This window comes from Centruroides vittatus, unplaced genomic scaffold (genome assembly GCF_030686945.1).
Source record: "Centruroides vittatus isolate TY-2023 unplaced genomic scaffold, ASM3068694v2 contig_374, whole genome shotgun sequence".
Taxonomy (NCBI): domain Eukaryota; kingdom Metazoa; phylum Arthropoda; class Arachnida; order Scorpiones; family Buthidae; genus Centruroides; species Centruroides vittatus.
Window position 1 is genome coordinate 306,711 of NW_027122196.1, and position 14,614 is coordinate 321,324.

General features: G+C 30.8%; 1 protein-coding gene across 1 annotated transcript in view; it reads right to left on the bottom strand.

Moving 5' to 3' along the window:
- Positions 1 to 8,091, bottom strand: part of LOC136975508 (neurensin-1-like) — a 31,471-nt gene extending 23,380 nt beyond the window's left edge. Inside the window, exon 1 of the mRNA XM_067270570.1 lies at positions 7,957 to 8,091. The gene's annotated coding sequence lies outside the window, so the exon portion shown is untranslated. The remainder of the gene's footprint in view (positions 1 to 7,956) is intronic.
- Positions 8,092 to 14,614: the final 6,523 nt, after the last annotated feature.

Genomic DNA, 14,614 nt, shown 5'->3' on the forward strand with positions numbered 1-14,614 from the left:
TGTCAAACAAAAGAAAATCAAGTTTTAAGGGCTGTAAAGTAAGGAATTTGATATATTATTATTATTATTATTATTATTATAATTTCATAAATTACAAAGTGAAATGAGAGAAATCACGCCATGGAAGTATATAAAAGACATTATTCTTTAGTACTTATTGTCACCTGGTTTGATCAGTATAAAATCTAGTGAAATGCATTGAATATTGCATTGCATTCCTACTAACTGAAAAAATGCATTATTCAGATGTTTCAACAATTTCTTTTCAAGATTTTTATACATTTATTTTTTTTTTTTGTTTTTTCAAAAAATGTAAAAGTTCTGTACTGACTTTTACAATACTTTTGAATAAATAACACATTCAAATATCGACTTTTAACCATAAAATATATGTTATTGTGACATCGCCTGAATGCCGAACTGCAATTTGTTAAGCATATTTTTTAATTTTAAAAAATCCAGCAACGAGTTGCTTAACATTCTCGGCAATATTTGATGGCGCCATCTGTTATGATATTTTATTAAAGAACTTTTTATATTTTTAACTATTATAAAATGTCAAAAAAAATTAATTTCGAGGGTAGGGATGGGTTTTATAAAAAAATTTTTAAATGCTAATAACGAGTAAAATCGTTATTAATTCCGACCCTAATGGAGATACACGCGGCTTCTATTATCTCCCCATTCCTTCGACCTTTAACCACCAAAATTTAATAGTATCGAGCCCTCTAATACACAAATCTTCCTGACAAATTTCAGCGATTTTCGATAAAAAGCACAGGAGTTATTAAGCTTCAAAGAGGATGAACAAAATCGTGTCTCCCCACACTTCCATATCAGGCCTCGACTTTCATCTATCTAACTCTGTTCTCGAGACTAACGAAGGAAGGACGGACAGACAAACAGACGGACGACAACGGGAATTTATAAATCTGCAATTTGAAAAAATTTCAGCCCAATTATACTTTTATAAATTACAATTTATGCTATTTTTATACAGTAAATTCACTTCTAAAATAGCATAAATTGTAATTTTTTAAAGAAATTACAGTGAATTTTTTATAAAAATATTCCATATAAAGTACATTATAATGTACTTGACATTCGCATTGGGGAGGTGATTTTTAGAATCTGTAGATTGAATTTCTAGGAATTTGGTACGTGATAAAAGCACTAGAAACTAGGACCAACAGTTCTTATTTTTATGATTTTCACGTTTCTTTTAAATAATAAAATAGTTGTTTTTTTGTTTTATAAAATAAAATTTGCATAAATTACTTTAATATATTTATAACGTACTTCAAAATATTATATTTTACATTATGCATTCGGTTTAATAATAAATACCGTTAAAAGTATTCCCATTAAAAGTGTATGAAGTGTATTTTATATAGGAGAAAATATAAACTATTTTCAATTCTCAACCAAGGATATAAATAACTACATCTTTATAAAATATATGTCTTACAAGTCATGTCATACGAATCCCTCGAGTGAAGTTCAAAGAATTTCAAAAAGTAAGGGGAAATTATATATATAAAAAAACGAAATAGAAGCAATCATTTATTGAGTATAAACTTTAAAAATTATGTTTTAAAATAATATAATTAAATTTATTAAGAATCAACTCTATAAAAATATATATATATATATATACTTTGCAAGTGATGCTGTATGAACTCCTGAACTAAAGGTCAAAGAATTTCAGAAAAAAAAAGAGAAAAATAACTGAAAAAACTGAATGAAAATTAAACCCTTCAGTGTTATTTTTAAAAAATATTTTAATTAAATTTTTAAAGAACTGTACAGAACCTTACAAGGGGTGTTATATAACTCCCTAAAGGTCAAATAATTCTAAAAAATAGCGAAGAAAAAATATGTAAAAATCTGAATGAAATTACTTATTTATATAATATAAAACCTTATTTTTTAAATATTTATTAATTTAATTAAAATTAATTAGAACAATTTATCTTGTTTAACGTGTTTATTAACTAAGTAAGTAATCAATTTATATTAATAGCTGTTTTAAATAAAGGGTTTTGCCTTACAGAATCTATTCATTAATATTCACATATGAAGTTGAAGAGGTTAACCTAATTCTCTTGTATTCTTTCATTTTAGATACTTTCTATATTTAACCACCCGCAAAGGTAAGTTAAACGATACTCTCAAAAGTAGTTTTAAACTGAACACTACAGGTAATCGATAAATTGAATACCCGTCCAACGCCTACTCGCGCTGGTCACGTGACTTTCTTCTACCCACGTTGAATTCGATCAAACACCCCCGCAGCTTGACATATATATATATATATATAAGCCCAATAGAAATAAATGCTGTTATTGATTAATAAAGGTATGTCAGCCGAAGACTTTATATTATTTTCATGAATTTTATTAAAGAATTTAAACCTATAAATCCACCGGAAGACATTTTAGATTATAATATATGCATCAAATAATATATATATGTACTGTATGTATGCTAGGTGAAGGAGGTTCTATACCGTTCGCGTATAAGGATTCTGTACGAAATTTAATAATATCAACCCATCTAATTCACAAATCTCCCTGCAAAATATCAGAAATTTTTGACAAAAAGTACAGGAGTTATTAATTTTCAAAGAGGGTGAACAAAATCGCTCTCCTCCCACACACACTAACATTCATACATACAGAATCCCCCAATTTTTTGAATTTCTCGACGTTTTAAGGTGCTCTGTATGTAAAAATCTTGGGGGAAGTTATTTTTTGATTGATTGTCATACTTCCTCTCCGTTACATATAACAGCCAGAAACTAAAAGTTATTATTATTTTATTATGTTTTAAGGAAATTCCAAGCGCTAAAAATCATAGAAATTTTTCCATTATAAACAACAAAACGGTATTAATTTTAAGCTTTCACTTAAAATAAATTGTCGAAAAGTTATAGTATTTATATAAAGTAGTGTTTTTCATGACAGAAAAAGAAAAGAAAGTCTACAACGAATGTAACACCATTAAATTCGTATTGTTTGATGTAAATAGTAGTCTCGACACTGTTTACGTCAAGATAAAGCCAAGTGCTGTCTAAGGAGCGATGCTCATGGAGGGAATCTTACTTTTCGCTATAGTAAATAAATGCAGATGTTTAATGAAAAAAAAATCGTTCTCTTACAAGTATTTTGTCAATTATTCTTAAAGCTTTCGTTTGACAGCTTTAACACGCTTTCATAATGATGAAGGAAAACAGGTGTCATCTTGAATGCTCATCTTTCCAATGAAATTCAATATAAGTGCAAAGAAAACATTCTGACTCATATAACTTACAGTTTATACAATAAACCTTTCTCTTACTTGCTATAATTTTAGTTGATTTCGATTAGTTGTGGCCTTAAACTACAATATACAAGGTCCACACTCAACTAATCAGTAGCGTGAGTCCCTAAGCTATAGCTTCAGCTTATATTGTAAATTCGGCCCTGGAGCCAATTATATTAATTTAGTTGACTCCAACCAAAGGTCGAGGGTCGAGACATTATGTAACTCTGCATATAAAATATTATATTGTATACAAAAGTCATTTACATTTGGTATAGAGGGAATTACGAAGTTAAAATTCGTGTCAATATGTTACTAAAAGTATCGACATGTTGTTTGCATGCACAGATAACAGAGAAAATAGTGAAAATATTTATATTTTTATACAAAAAATATATAATTTTCAGCTGACGTATATTATCAAGATTTAATATTTTGAACCTGATCAATGGATTTCACAAGATTTCACAATAGTTGATATGCATTTCGAGTGTCTATTGCACGCTTTTTCAGTCATTAATCTATTAACACAACTGCAGTCTTTTTCAGTCATTAGTCCCAACATAGTTGCACATGTTCAGAGATTAATGACTGAAGAGGAGTGTCATACGTTCGAAATGTTTATCAATTTTTGTGAAATTTTAATATCGTAAAGTCTTTGCATCAGAACGTGCGTTTGTTCTATCTTCTATTTCAGCAGAATAAATAAAGGAATCACTAACAGCGCGGTTCTCCCATTGGGAATTAAAAGAAACTGAAAAACTTCGATCAAAATTTAAATATTTGGAGAGATTTTGTATCAATTGACTCTTCGTTTGAAAGGAAGAGTTCTAGAGAAAGTTAAAGTAAATATTAGAAAATCTTCCCCTAAAAGTTTCTCGATTATTATTTAAATATATATTAAAAAATAAAAGTAAAACAACAGTTTTCAATCAAAACGAAATATATTTTTAAAATAATTTTACAAATAAATTATTTTACTCGCCATAATTTCAGGTTTTTGATCTCGAAAATGAAACGAAATTGAAAAGCCAAGAAATTCCTCGTGAGTTTTTAGTTACAAATTGTTGCTGATAAATAAAATTTCACTCATTTTTATACAGTTATAATTTCTTAATTACGAAATTTCATTGAATATATGCACAAACATAAAGATTTGCATCCATAGGCAGGACTGTATGAAGACATCTATCATTAGGATGAGTCATGGAGGCTGATTTTTCCAACTGATGCAATTGCCAAGTAACAAGGCTGGTTCCTCTCCGCCCCTTCCCTCTTCGTGCCTTCTTATTTATACTTCTGCATCTCTTAATTCCGAAAAATACTTTTTTTTTTTTTAATGCGTGACTGTCGGCTGTTGAACGTAATTTGCCCGGCACCGGGAGGCAATGCGATCCTTTAAGTAATTTTCCTCCTGCCCATTGGCTAAGATATACTAACTTAAAAAGTTAAAATGAAGTGAAATCAAAGAACTGAAATTCTTCCTGCAGCCATGAAATTCATGGTTGCAGGAAGAAATACATATTTCTTTTTGTTTATTTTGCAAAATTATAACTTCTTCGTTCTGAAAACTCATTGAAATGCATGCACAAGGAAGTTTTTCTTTTCTTGTTTCCTGGGAATACAGGTGAGACGTGACACTACAATATAGCTTATCTTTTACGTAAAAATCCTTTCGGTTACGCATTTATATTGAAACTAGAGCTGAATTTTTAGTTTTTATACGGGTGTAATATTACAAAATTTTATCTAGAATATAAAGACACCTCCACACATTCTGTTTACATATAATTAGGTCATTTTTTCGTAAACGACACCCTAAAAACTGTTCCGTCTGACGCAGTAGATGAAGTTTCCAGGCAGGGCCATTTAGCGGAGGACCCAGACACAGAGATATCAATAATGTACTCAATAATATAGAAATTAATATAAATCACAGTTTTTTACAAGAGGTTTAAAAAATTTTGTATTCTATTAGTTTTATTAATGGCCTTCGCTGAGCGGTGAAGCCACATAGCTATTAACGGCTCGAGCCCTATCTCATTCCTCTCATATTACAATATAAATAATTTATTTTCAATAATTTAAAAATCCAAAATATTTATAAACTTTTTTTTTATTTAAAAACAGAACAAATGAGTTAAGATCACCGAGAAAACTGAATCCCAGATGGATCATTTGGTGTAAATCCTCTACACAGAGGGTCATGTTGAACGTAATTTGCCCGGCACCGGGAGGCAATGCGATCCTCCAAGTAACTTTCCTCCTGCCCATTGGCTAAGATATACTAACTTAAAAAGTTAAAATGAAGTGAAATAATATAATATAATATATATTATATTATTTCACTTCATTTAATCCCTCATATTCAAGATATGAGGGATTAAATGGTTTAGTAGTTCAGCACTGTCCATTTGCCCGTGCCCAAGACACAGACGGCTGTTTAATCCAGGCCCTAGGGGGTAAAATAGCATAGCGGGGTGAATTTAACCAAGCTTAAAGAGCTACGCGTACGCATGTTAAAGCAAAAAAAAAAAAAATATGTTTTATTTTATTTCAAAATATTTTTTAAATAATAAAACTTATAACTCATTTATATATTTCTAATTATATTTATTAATTATATTAAGAGACAATGAGCAATCAAAGCATCATAAAAAATCTAATCAATGAGAGATAAGATAACATTTTAAAACCATTATTTTACTGTTTAAAGTTCTGATATGACTTTTAAACAGTGGAAAACAGATAAAAATATTATCCAATTTATAAACTGATAAACTTATTTTAAGTTTTACGCGTTTATATAGAATTAGAGCAAAAACAAAAACGTCATCCGAGTAGCACTTTAACTTTCATTACAACGACTTTAGTGTAGCATTTACAAGAGAATTCAATTCGAGAGAATGGAGAGAATTGGATAAATTCATGGAAAATTTAATTAATTAACCATAAGAGTTAAAATAATTGATCCACGAGAAGAGAAAACTCTTTTCTCGATCCATTATTTCAATAAATGTGTTGATGGATCGATAATTTATTTTGATAGCTCCTTCTTTGTGATTTGGGAATATTCTAATGAATGGATTAATTAATCTGGAAAAAATATCAAAATATTCTAATATTTATTGCAATTTATTTGCTTAATAATCATAATATTGCTTAATATTAACGTCATAAAAATTCGGTAAAATCGAAATGAAATTTCGCTTTGTTCTCTTGATGTGTTTTCAAGAGAACAAAGTCAAATATCGCTTCGTCATATTTTAATATTTTTAACAGTAATTTATCTAAAATTCTGCATATTTTTAGAATTTCAAATTGTTTTATTCATATCTGTGATAAACATTTTAATTATTTTTAATTGTTAATAAGTTACACAGCATCAATTTAGATACGAGAAAGGAGCGCTTATTTTTCTGTAAAACGAGTGTGTAAAAACTTTATTTTTAATTAAATCTCATTAAAAACTATTATATGTAGCTCCTATATATGTATAAAAAAATTATATATATATATAAAACATATAAAATCCTTGTACAAGTAAGAACTATGCCTCAGATTCACTGATACTTGCTGTTATTTTTTATTTTATTCTATGCACAACAAAAGAAAACAATAAAGTAAAGGTGCTTAAATTATCGCCTAAATCGAGTGAATTAGCACATATTTAATTTAATATTAAATTTACTTTGTAATTCGACTGAGTTAATGTGATCCAGTTTTAACTAATTGCACGTCCTTCAATCGGAAACGTCAAAGAAACGTAAACATTTCATTGGAATATTTTGCATAACCAATGATAATTTATAAAAGAAATCTCGTAGGAGTGTACATGTATCGATATTTACTCATATCGATACAGCTACGTGTACAAAAGAACACCGAAACTACTTACATAAAAGTACACAATCAAACTGTATAATCGACAGCTTAAATTTCGAGTTACGTAAAAATATATTTAAAAATTACGCTTATAATTGTTTTATTATTATTATTATTTTTATAATTTGAAGATTACTGAACTGAGAAACTGTACAGATAAAAAGTCAACACGTGATATTGCTTAGAAACAAACGAGACCTTGGTCTATCGGTTGAACTGGGGTGTAAAATTAAGTAAAAATGAATAAAGATTATTGGCGTTAAACTTTATAAAAATGGTGCATACTTTACTACTTAAAAATCTCTTTTATATTTACGATAATTCTCGATAACAACAGCGTACAAGTTCAACGGCCAAAGTAGGGGAAATTAATGATCCAAATGATGACTCACAGTTATTGTAGGTCAAGTTTTATAACTTTACTTTTATGTCCTTTCTACCAATAGAATTTATCCGTAATCAAAACAATTTTTTTCCCGGTTGTTTTTTTTATTGTCAAGGTCAACGTCGCCCGAAACGGCGGCATTCTTGAATATCAAACCGATGTTACGATGGTATTTTTTCTACTAAAAATCGTCTTACACAATTAACTACCTTTGTTAACTACAATAGATCATGTTACACAAAAGCACCATTCAGCATCTTCAATTTATCAATGAAGTAAACAATGTTAATGGTGCACACCGGTTAAGTGTCATTCTATAATATGGCAATTGTTAATTAATACAGTGAGGTGTGTATATTATAGAAAATGTGTCAGTAACTCACCTGAACGACAGTTATCATCCGCTTTCGTACTACATCTACTGAACAAGTAGCGTGGATATCCTTGCGATGGTCTGCTTGGAAATCGGGAGCGTGGGTGGTCTAGTTTCGATCATGCGCATTTTTCGGCTATCGATCGCCAAAGAAGTTGCATGGCAACCAAGAACATGGCCTCATCGCTAACGGAAAGGACGTTAGAGGTGAACTTTGTATTGTTTAGATGAATAGAAACGCATCAGAAAATTGTAATTGAGTCCCTAACGATTGGTCGCATTTTAAAAATTGTTTTCAAAGAGAAATTAGCGTTGTAATTACTCGCCCGAGTGGAGTTTATTATCGTACATAGAACGTTTTTTTTTTTTTTTTTTTTTTTTAAACTGTTAAAAAAGCTTTCTTTCTAATTTATAAAAATTATGAAAATAAATAATTAGCAATCTTTTCTTGTTTCCTGACTTATTCAATTCTCTTTTACTCTATTACTTTACCTTATTGTTCCGGCTTCTACAGGTTGTTTATTCTTACTCTTTGCAAAGCAATTCCTCTTAATTATCTGTTAAAACGTGTTTAAAATGGACGTATAATTTGCTTTAAATTTTAAAATGATTCGGTTTAATGAATTTTATTTAAATTTCTTCTTTTTTTTAATTGAATATAACTATATATTTTTTGAAAATATGAATTTATGGGTTTTGAAGGATTTATTGTGGGCTATTATTTGCCTTAAATAGTAGATTCATTACACCAGTCGTAAAGGGAATACAGTATATTCAGGAAGTCGTCATCTTTTATTATCAATTCATTGATAGCTCACAATAAAACTTGTAAAATAACTAGACACAAAACAATTGTAAATCCTTTAAAGGGCTTTAAAATCTTACTAATCTTGAAGCAATTCATTACTTAATTAAGCGACACTTCTGTTGGTACAGATTCTATTTTTTTGTCCTATATAAAATAGGATCTGAACCAAGAAAAGTACCTCTTTATTCAAAAAAGATTAATTTACAATTATATATATATTTATTTATTTAAAATTAATTAGATGTTTATCAGAGAAAAGCTCGGTGACTCACCTTGAATAAATGTAGTTTACCATGAACCAGTTATAAAAAGGATTTTCAAGGTTCATCCGTTACCATAGTTAGGAAGAAGTTGCATTAATACCTATATTTTACCCTAGGAAATTAATTAAAATATTTATATATAAATGTATTTAGAACGAGCAATTATTTATCGTGACATCGACACAATGCCGGGCTGCAATTTTTAATCATATTTTTTAATTTATTTAATTTAAAATATACGCTATCCACCTCAAATTTGTAGCGGTTTGTCCCTGTACTTCATACTTTTCTTCCTTTAACAATAGAGTCGTACCGATTTCATATTGTTATGAGCTATTTTGTGGTAAGATAATGGTAATATTTTTCATAGAAAACCAGGGATAAAAGTTTTTCATAAAATTTTATATAATTAATTTATTGAGCAAACTCAAATTGGAAGTGCCACATCAACTGAGATATGGACACTTCCAACTTGAACGTGTGCAAACTGTTTTGATGATTTCTGCAATTTATTTCCTTCATTTAGCTTCTTCTTTGAATTTGTATTAAATTATTTATTTATATAATTTTAAAATTAATGGTTTTGTTAATCGAATCTCATATCATAGCAAAAATTCCATGTAGAAGATGCCCAATAGTTAATCGGGTTATATCGTAATAAGACTCATCTCGGTTAACTCGGGTCATTCTTTATTATTAATTGAAAATACTAGGCCTATATTTTTAAGTGTAAATATTATTAATATTGAATGTTAAAATATTTAATTAAATTCTTTACTTTAAGTATTTTAAATGCATTCTTTTTATTTTAGATTCTTAAATATAGAAACGAGAGACTCGGTATCTAGAATTTGTGCGGATATTTGAATCAATAGCTTTAAGTTTAATGAAGTCTCTCTATATTTGGGAGGCAAAGAGGGAGATAAGTATTGATCAAATTACAATTTACTTCGATATTTATTTCTTCATTGTTAAATTACATGTCGAAAATCTTGCATATAAAATTCAAATTTTACAGGCTGTTTTTTTCAACAAATTACTCCCAAAAGCATAATTTATTTCCATAAACGTTTACATTCGGGTCCACATAGAAGGGAGTCAGCAGAGCTTTCCAGGTTTTATTCACGTGTCTAAACATGTGAAGAAACTCGAAAAACTCTACGAGCCGAAAAACTCTACGGTTGGTGAGGTACGAACCCACAACCAGTTGGTTTTATCCACTCGTTTTGTTTTGTTGAGTTACAGCAACGCAACACTTAGCGATCTGCCTTCCGGGAGATTTTTTTAAGGGTAACTGGCTCTATTCAGGCGTTACAGACGTGGAGAAAACTCGGAAAATCCCACGTGGCCAGCCCGTCCTGGCGAGGTGCGAACCCACGACCGAACTCCCAGTGGAATCGCTTGGCCACTGGTAGGCCTTCGCCACTCGTCTATCGGTGGGCTCTCTAATTCGAAGGGACATTTTTCGAAGGAAATATTTTACGATGTTTTCTAGTACTTATTGCAAGATTTAAGATTAATTTCGTGTGCATTATGAAATTTATTTACACTTAAATACGATATCCCTCTTTAAATATTTAGTATTTATTTTTCTGAAATTACTTCTAAAATATGAATTATTTAATATTTTAATTTTTACTTTACAAATCAATGTGAAGTAAAAGCTCTATTTAATGTTATTTTGTAGTTTTTATACAGCAATAAAAAATAATAAAGCAAAAAACCAAGAGAGAAAAAACAAGAAATTATAAAGTAAAAAACTAAATAAATAAATTTTAATTGGGAAAATGAATTATTTATAGGTCTAAGGAAATTTGGTTGATAAATATTCATCGTTTCTTGCAATATGCTTTGTAAATTTTAAAAAATTGCAAAATGTTATTTTACTCCTTTGAATATTTGGAACAATTAAAATATTTATCTATTCAAAATTCAATAAACATTATATAAATTTGTGTTGCTTTTTATTGAATATTTCAGCAGTTTATGGACTTATTTATTCAAACTTGAATAAATTTTCTGTACATTCTATCATATAATACGACGAACTTTGGAAAATTATCGAGTTTTGAATGTAATTATCAATTCTAGAGTATTATCTACTAACAACATTCAATACTCTCTTTACATGTTTCATCAATTGATTTATAATTCTGCAAGTGACATTGCCTTACACTATAATCGCCCACCAGGCTGAAATCACTATGTCATGGATTCGTTCTCACTACGAGCCATCCGGTGTTTTTTGTCTAACACTAGAACGAAAGCCAGTTTACCATAGAAAGTCCTCTTGGGATTCATCCCCTTGGCATATTGCCCGAGTGTTGCGTTGCCTTATCCCATTAATTCTGCATCCTTTTTACACTGTAATTCACCACCAATTTGATTTCTTTTTAAATTAACGAGTGTCTGGAGATTAAAAATATTAAAAAAATAAACACACATCACTCAATTTAGAAATGCCTTCATGAACGACTAGTCACGTTTTCACGCGATCTTAAATGAACAGATCATTATTCATATGGTTAAATATGATCACGTTTCAGATTTATTTTTAAATAAAAATAGATTTAAATCTTTATTTAAAAAAAACGTAGAAAAAAATTAATGCGCTTTATGAGTAGAATTAGTAAGTACCGTACATTGCTGTATTAAGAGAAGTGAAGTTCGTCGCTTAACTTTATTAGCGAGGTTGAGGCCGAAATTTTAAACGCGAAAACATGTACAGTACATCGGACGTTCAGCACCGCTTTCCTGTAAGCCTAAAGTTTGACATGGCGTTTGGAATGTCGAGCATGATTCCACTGACTTTCCAAACACCATTGTCACACTTCTGGGCTTACAGGAAAGCGGTGCTGAACATCCGATGTACACGTTTCGCGTTTAAAACTTCGGCCTCAACCTCGCTATTGTAATTTGACTAAAACGAGTATAAACCTGTCTAAAACGGACACTATACAAAACAAAACCTATTTAAACGGAAAGTAAACCTTGGATTTACTAATGTGAAAAAGCACTTATATGCCGGAAACCTGTCTAACGTAGAAACGAAAGACCCTTTTTCGAGAAGTAATTGCGTAACAACCTGTATAATACGGAATTTTTCGACATAACGCTAAATTCCAAGTTATAATTAACGTAACAAAGTATCTGTGACGTTAAAACACTACTGTTTCTCACGAACTTTGTAAGAGTTAATAAAAACATCACCCTCCATAAAACGGAAAATTTTAAACAGTACCACCGCGGTCTGTTTTAAGCTGGTTTTTACTGTATATTCGTAATGAAGACGTTAACAAACTGATATACGATTTGTTCGTCATTTTGCAAACCATAGAAACACATAAAACATGTTCTATTTTATCATCCAGGTGTACATTTTTACACTAATTTAACCTAAGCTTACATTTTCTAATTTAAAAAATATAGGAATGATGTAAAAGTGTGCACTATTTTGATAAAACTAATGCACCTAAAATTATAAAGCGGAGTCGACCTTTCGGAGGTACAGTACATTCGTTTTATCAAAACAATGTACACTTTTACGTCAACTTGACGTCAATTCTATATTTTTGTAACGAGAAAGTGTTACAATGACGTCAATTTTGATGTTATTTTGACAAAACGAACGCACCGTTAAACCCTTTCATCACCCGGTGGTCCTGACCGAACCCATAATGGGCTTGCTAAAAAGGCCTTAGTCCACAGGGCAGAGAGAGAGTTAACAAAGGGAAAAAAAGCGCAGGCTCCTGTAGGTTTTTTATGCACGCTCTTTAATCAATTTGAAAACAATACAAGGCATGACTGTACTGTGTTAAGACTGAGAAACCTGCAAAAACATTATTGACATTAACATTCACGACGGTTCATGCCTACTAGTGGCAGAATGAATAACACCACTGAAAACTGATAATTGGTCGTGGGTTCACGCCTTACCAACGGGCTGGCCAGTAGAGCTTAAAGTTTTCAGGCTGGCCAATAGAGCTTAAAGTTTTCATGTTTGTAACACCTAAATAGGGGCAGCTTCTCAAAGAAAGTCCTCCCGGGAGGCATCCCCCTCACCCATATCTCCCCCTGCTGTAAACAAATAAAACAAAACACAACGATTCGTATGTATGTTATACAGTAGTCTTTTATTTTCCAGGCCTGTTTAGTATATCAGCCTGGAGCCTTTAGCGTGCCATGTCAAATTATTATCAGAAATTCCGGTTATTGGACATTTCGGGTTATATGGTTCGAGTTTAACGAATTTCTACTGTATGTAAAATAATAAATCGTGAAAACTTCAATTTATTTGCTTATATACTTAACTGCGAATATACTTTTATTATATAATTGACTTCGCATTGTAGGCAATTAGAGGGCTTTTTTAATCATACCCATTATGTGTTTTCGTCCAGGCTTATGATGGGGCTACCGAATGATGAGGGACGACTTCCGACACATCCACGACTGACCTCCCACGAAGAATTTTTGAAGTTGCTCGCCCAGATTCAATCCTGGGTCTTTCAGAGCGGTAGGATAACGCCTTCACTGTCTCGGCCATCCTGTCGTCAATTCTTATAATCGGTTATGGAACTTTGTAAAGGCCGTTCAATATACAATAATCATGTTATGAAATTAGTTACAATACTACCAAAAATAACTCCTCAACAGTTTGTGAGTATCTAAAGAAAAGAAGATTATTTTATGACAGTCAACAAGTATAACATCTCTGCAGGATAAACGAAGCGATGTTATATAAAGTGTTATAAAAGCAGGAATGAAAGACAATTTTTTTTGATAATAGGGAATTCTTGGTGTGTTTGAATAGAGTGAATACAGTACATTTTTAAGTAACTCACCAGTGCCAAGTGGAAAACAATGGTAACAAAAACACCACTAAACAATGGTAGTTAGTCGCGGATTCGCACCTCACCAACAAGCTGGCCGCGTGGACTTTACCGGCCTATCTAATACCTAAAATAAGGGCCAGTTTCCCATAGAAAAACCCCCAAGGAAACATCTTTCCTCTGGCAGATCGCCTTTCCGTTACCTTAGTCTATCAATCCAATCCATTTTTAGTTAATGCGGAAGACGTGTCTTCCATGTGGTATCTAAAAACAGCGCATATTCTCCTCATGACAAGGAGGAAAAGATTTGTTGCAATCAGTACAGCTTTGATAAACTGTGCCACTTAAAGTGAATCATGTCGTGACTCTTTAAAGAATGATTACCAAATTGATTCATTTCAGGAGACAGTTGATTGCCCTAATTAGCTCTTCTGTTGAGAGATCACGCAACCGATTCATTCCTTTATCACAAGCTTATAATACTGGAGCACGCACTTTACTCATCAGATCTGGCTCTGTGACAATGAATACAATCAAAAATTTAAGGTATTATCTTCCGAGATTTCCGCTTGTATTTTAGAGAGTATTTTGAAAAGGATAAACATTGAAATTAAAAAAAAATAAAATACAGTGGTACAGTACTTCGTACTTCGAACGCTTCAGAGTTCGAACGCAAAATTCGAATAAAATCTCACATTATCTAACATATTACATATGTTAATATATAATGTGTTAGATAATATGATATTTTATTCTTATGTTTAC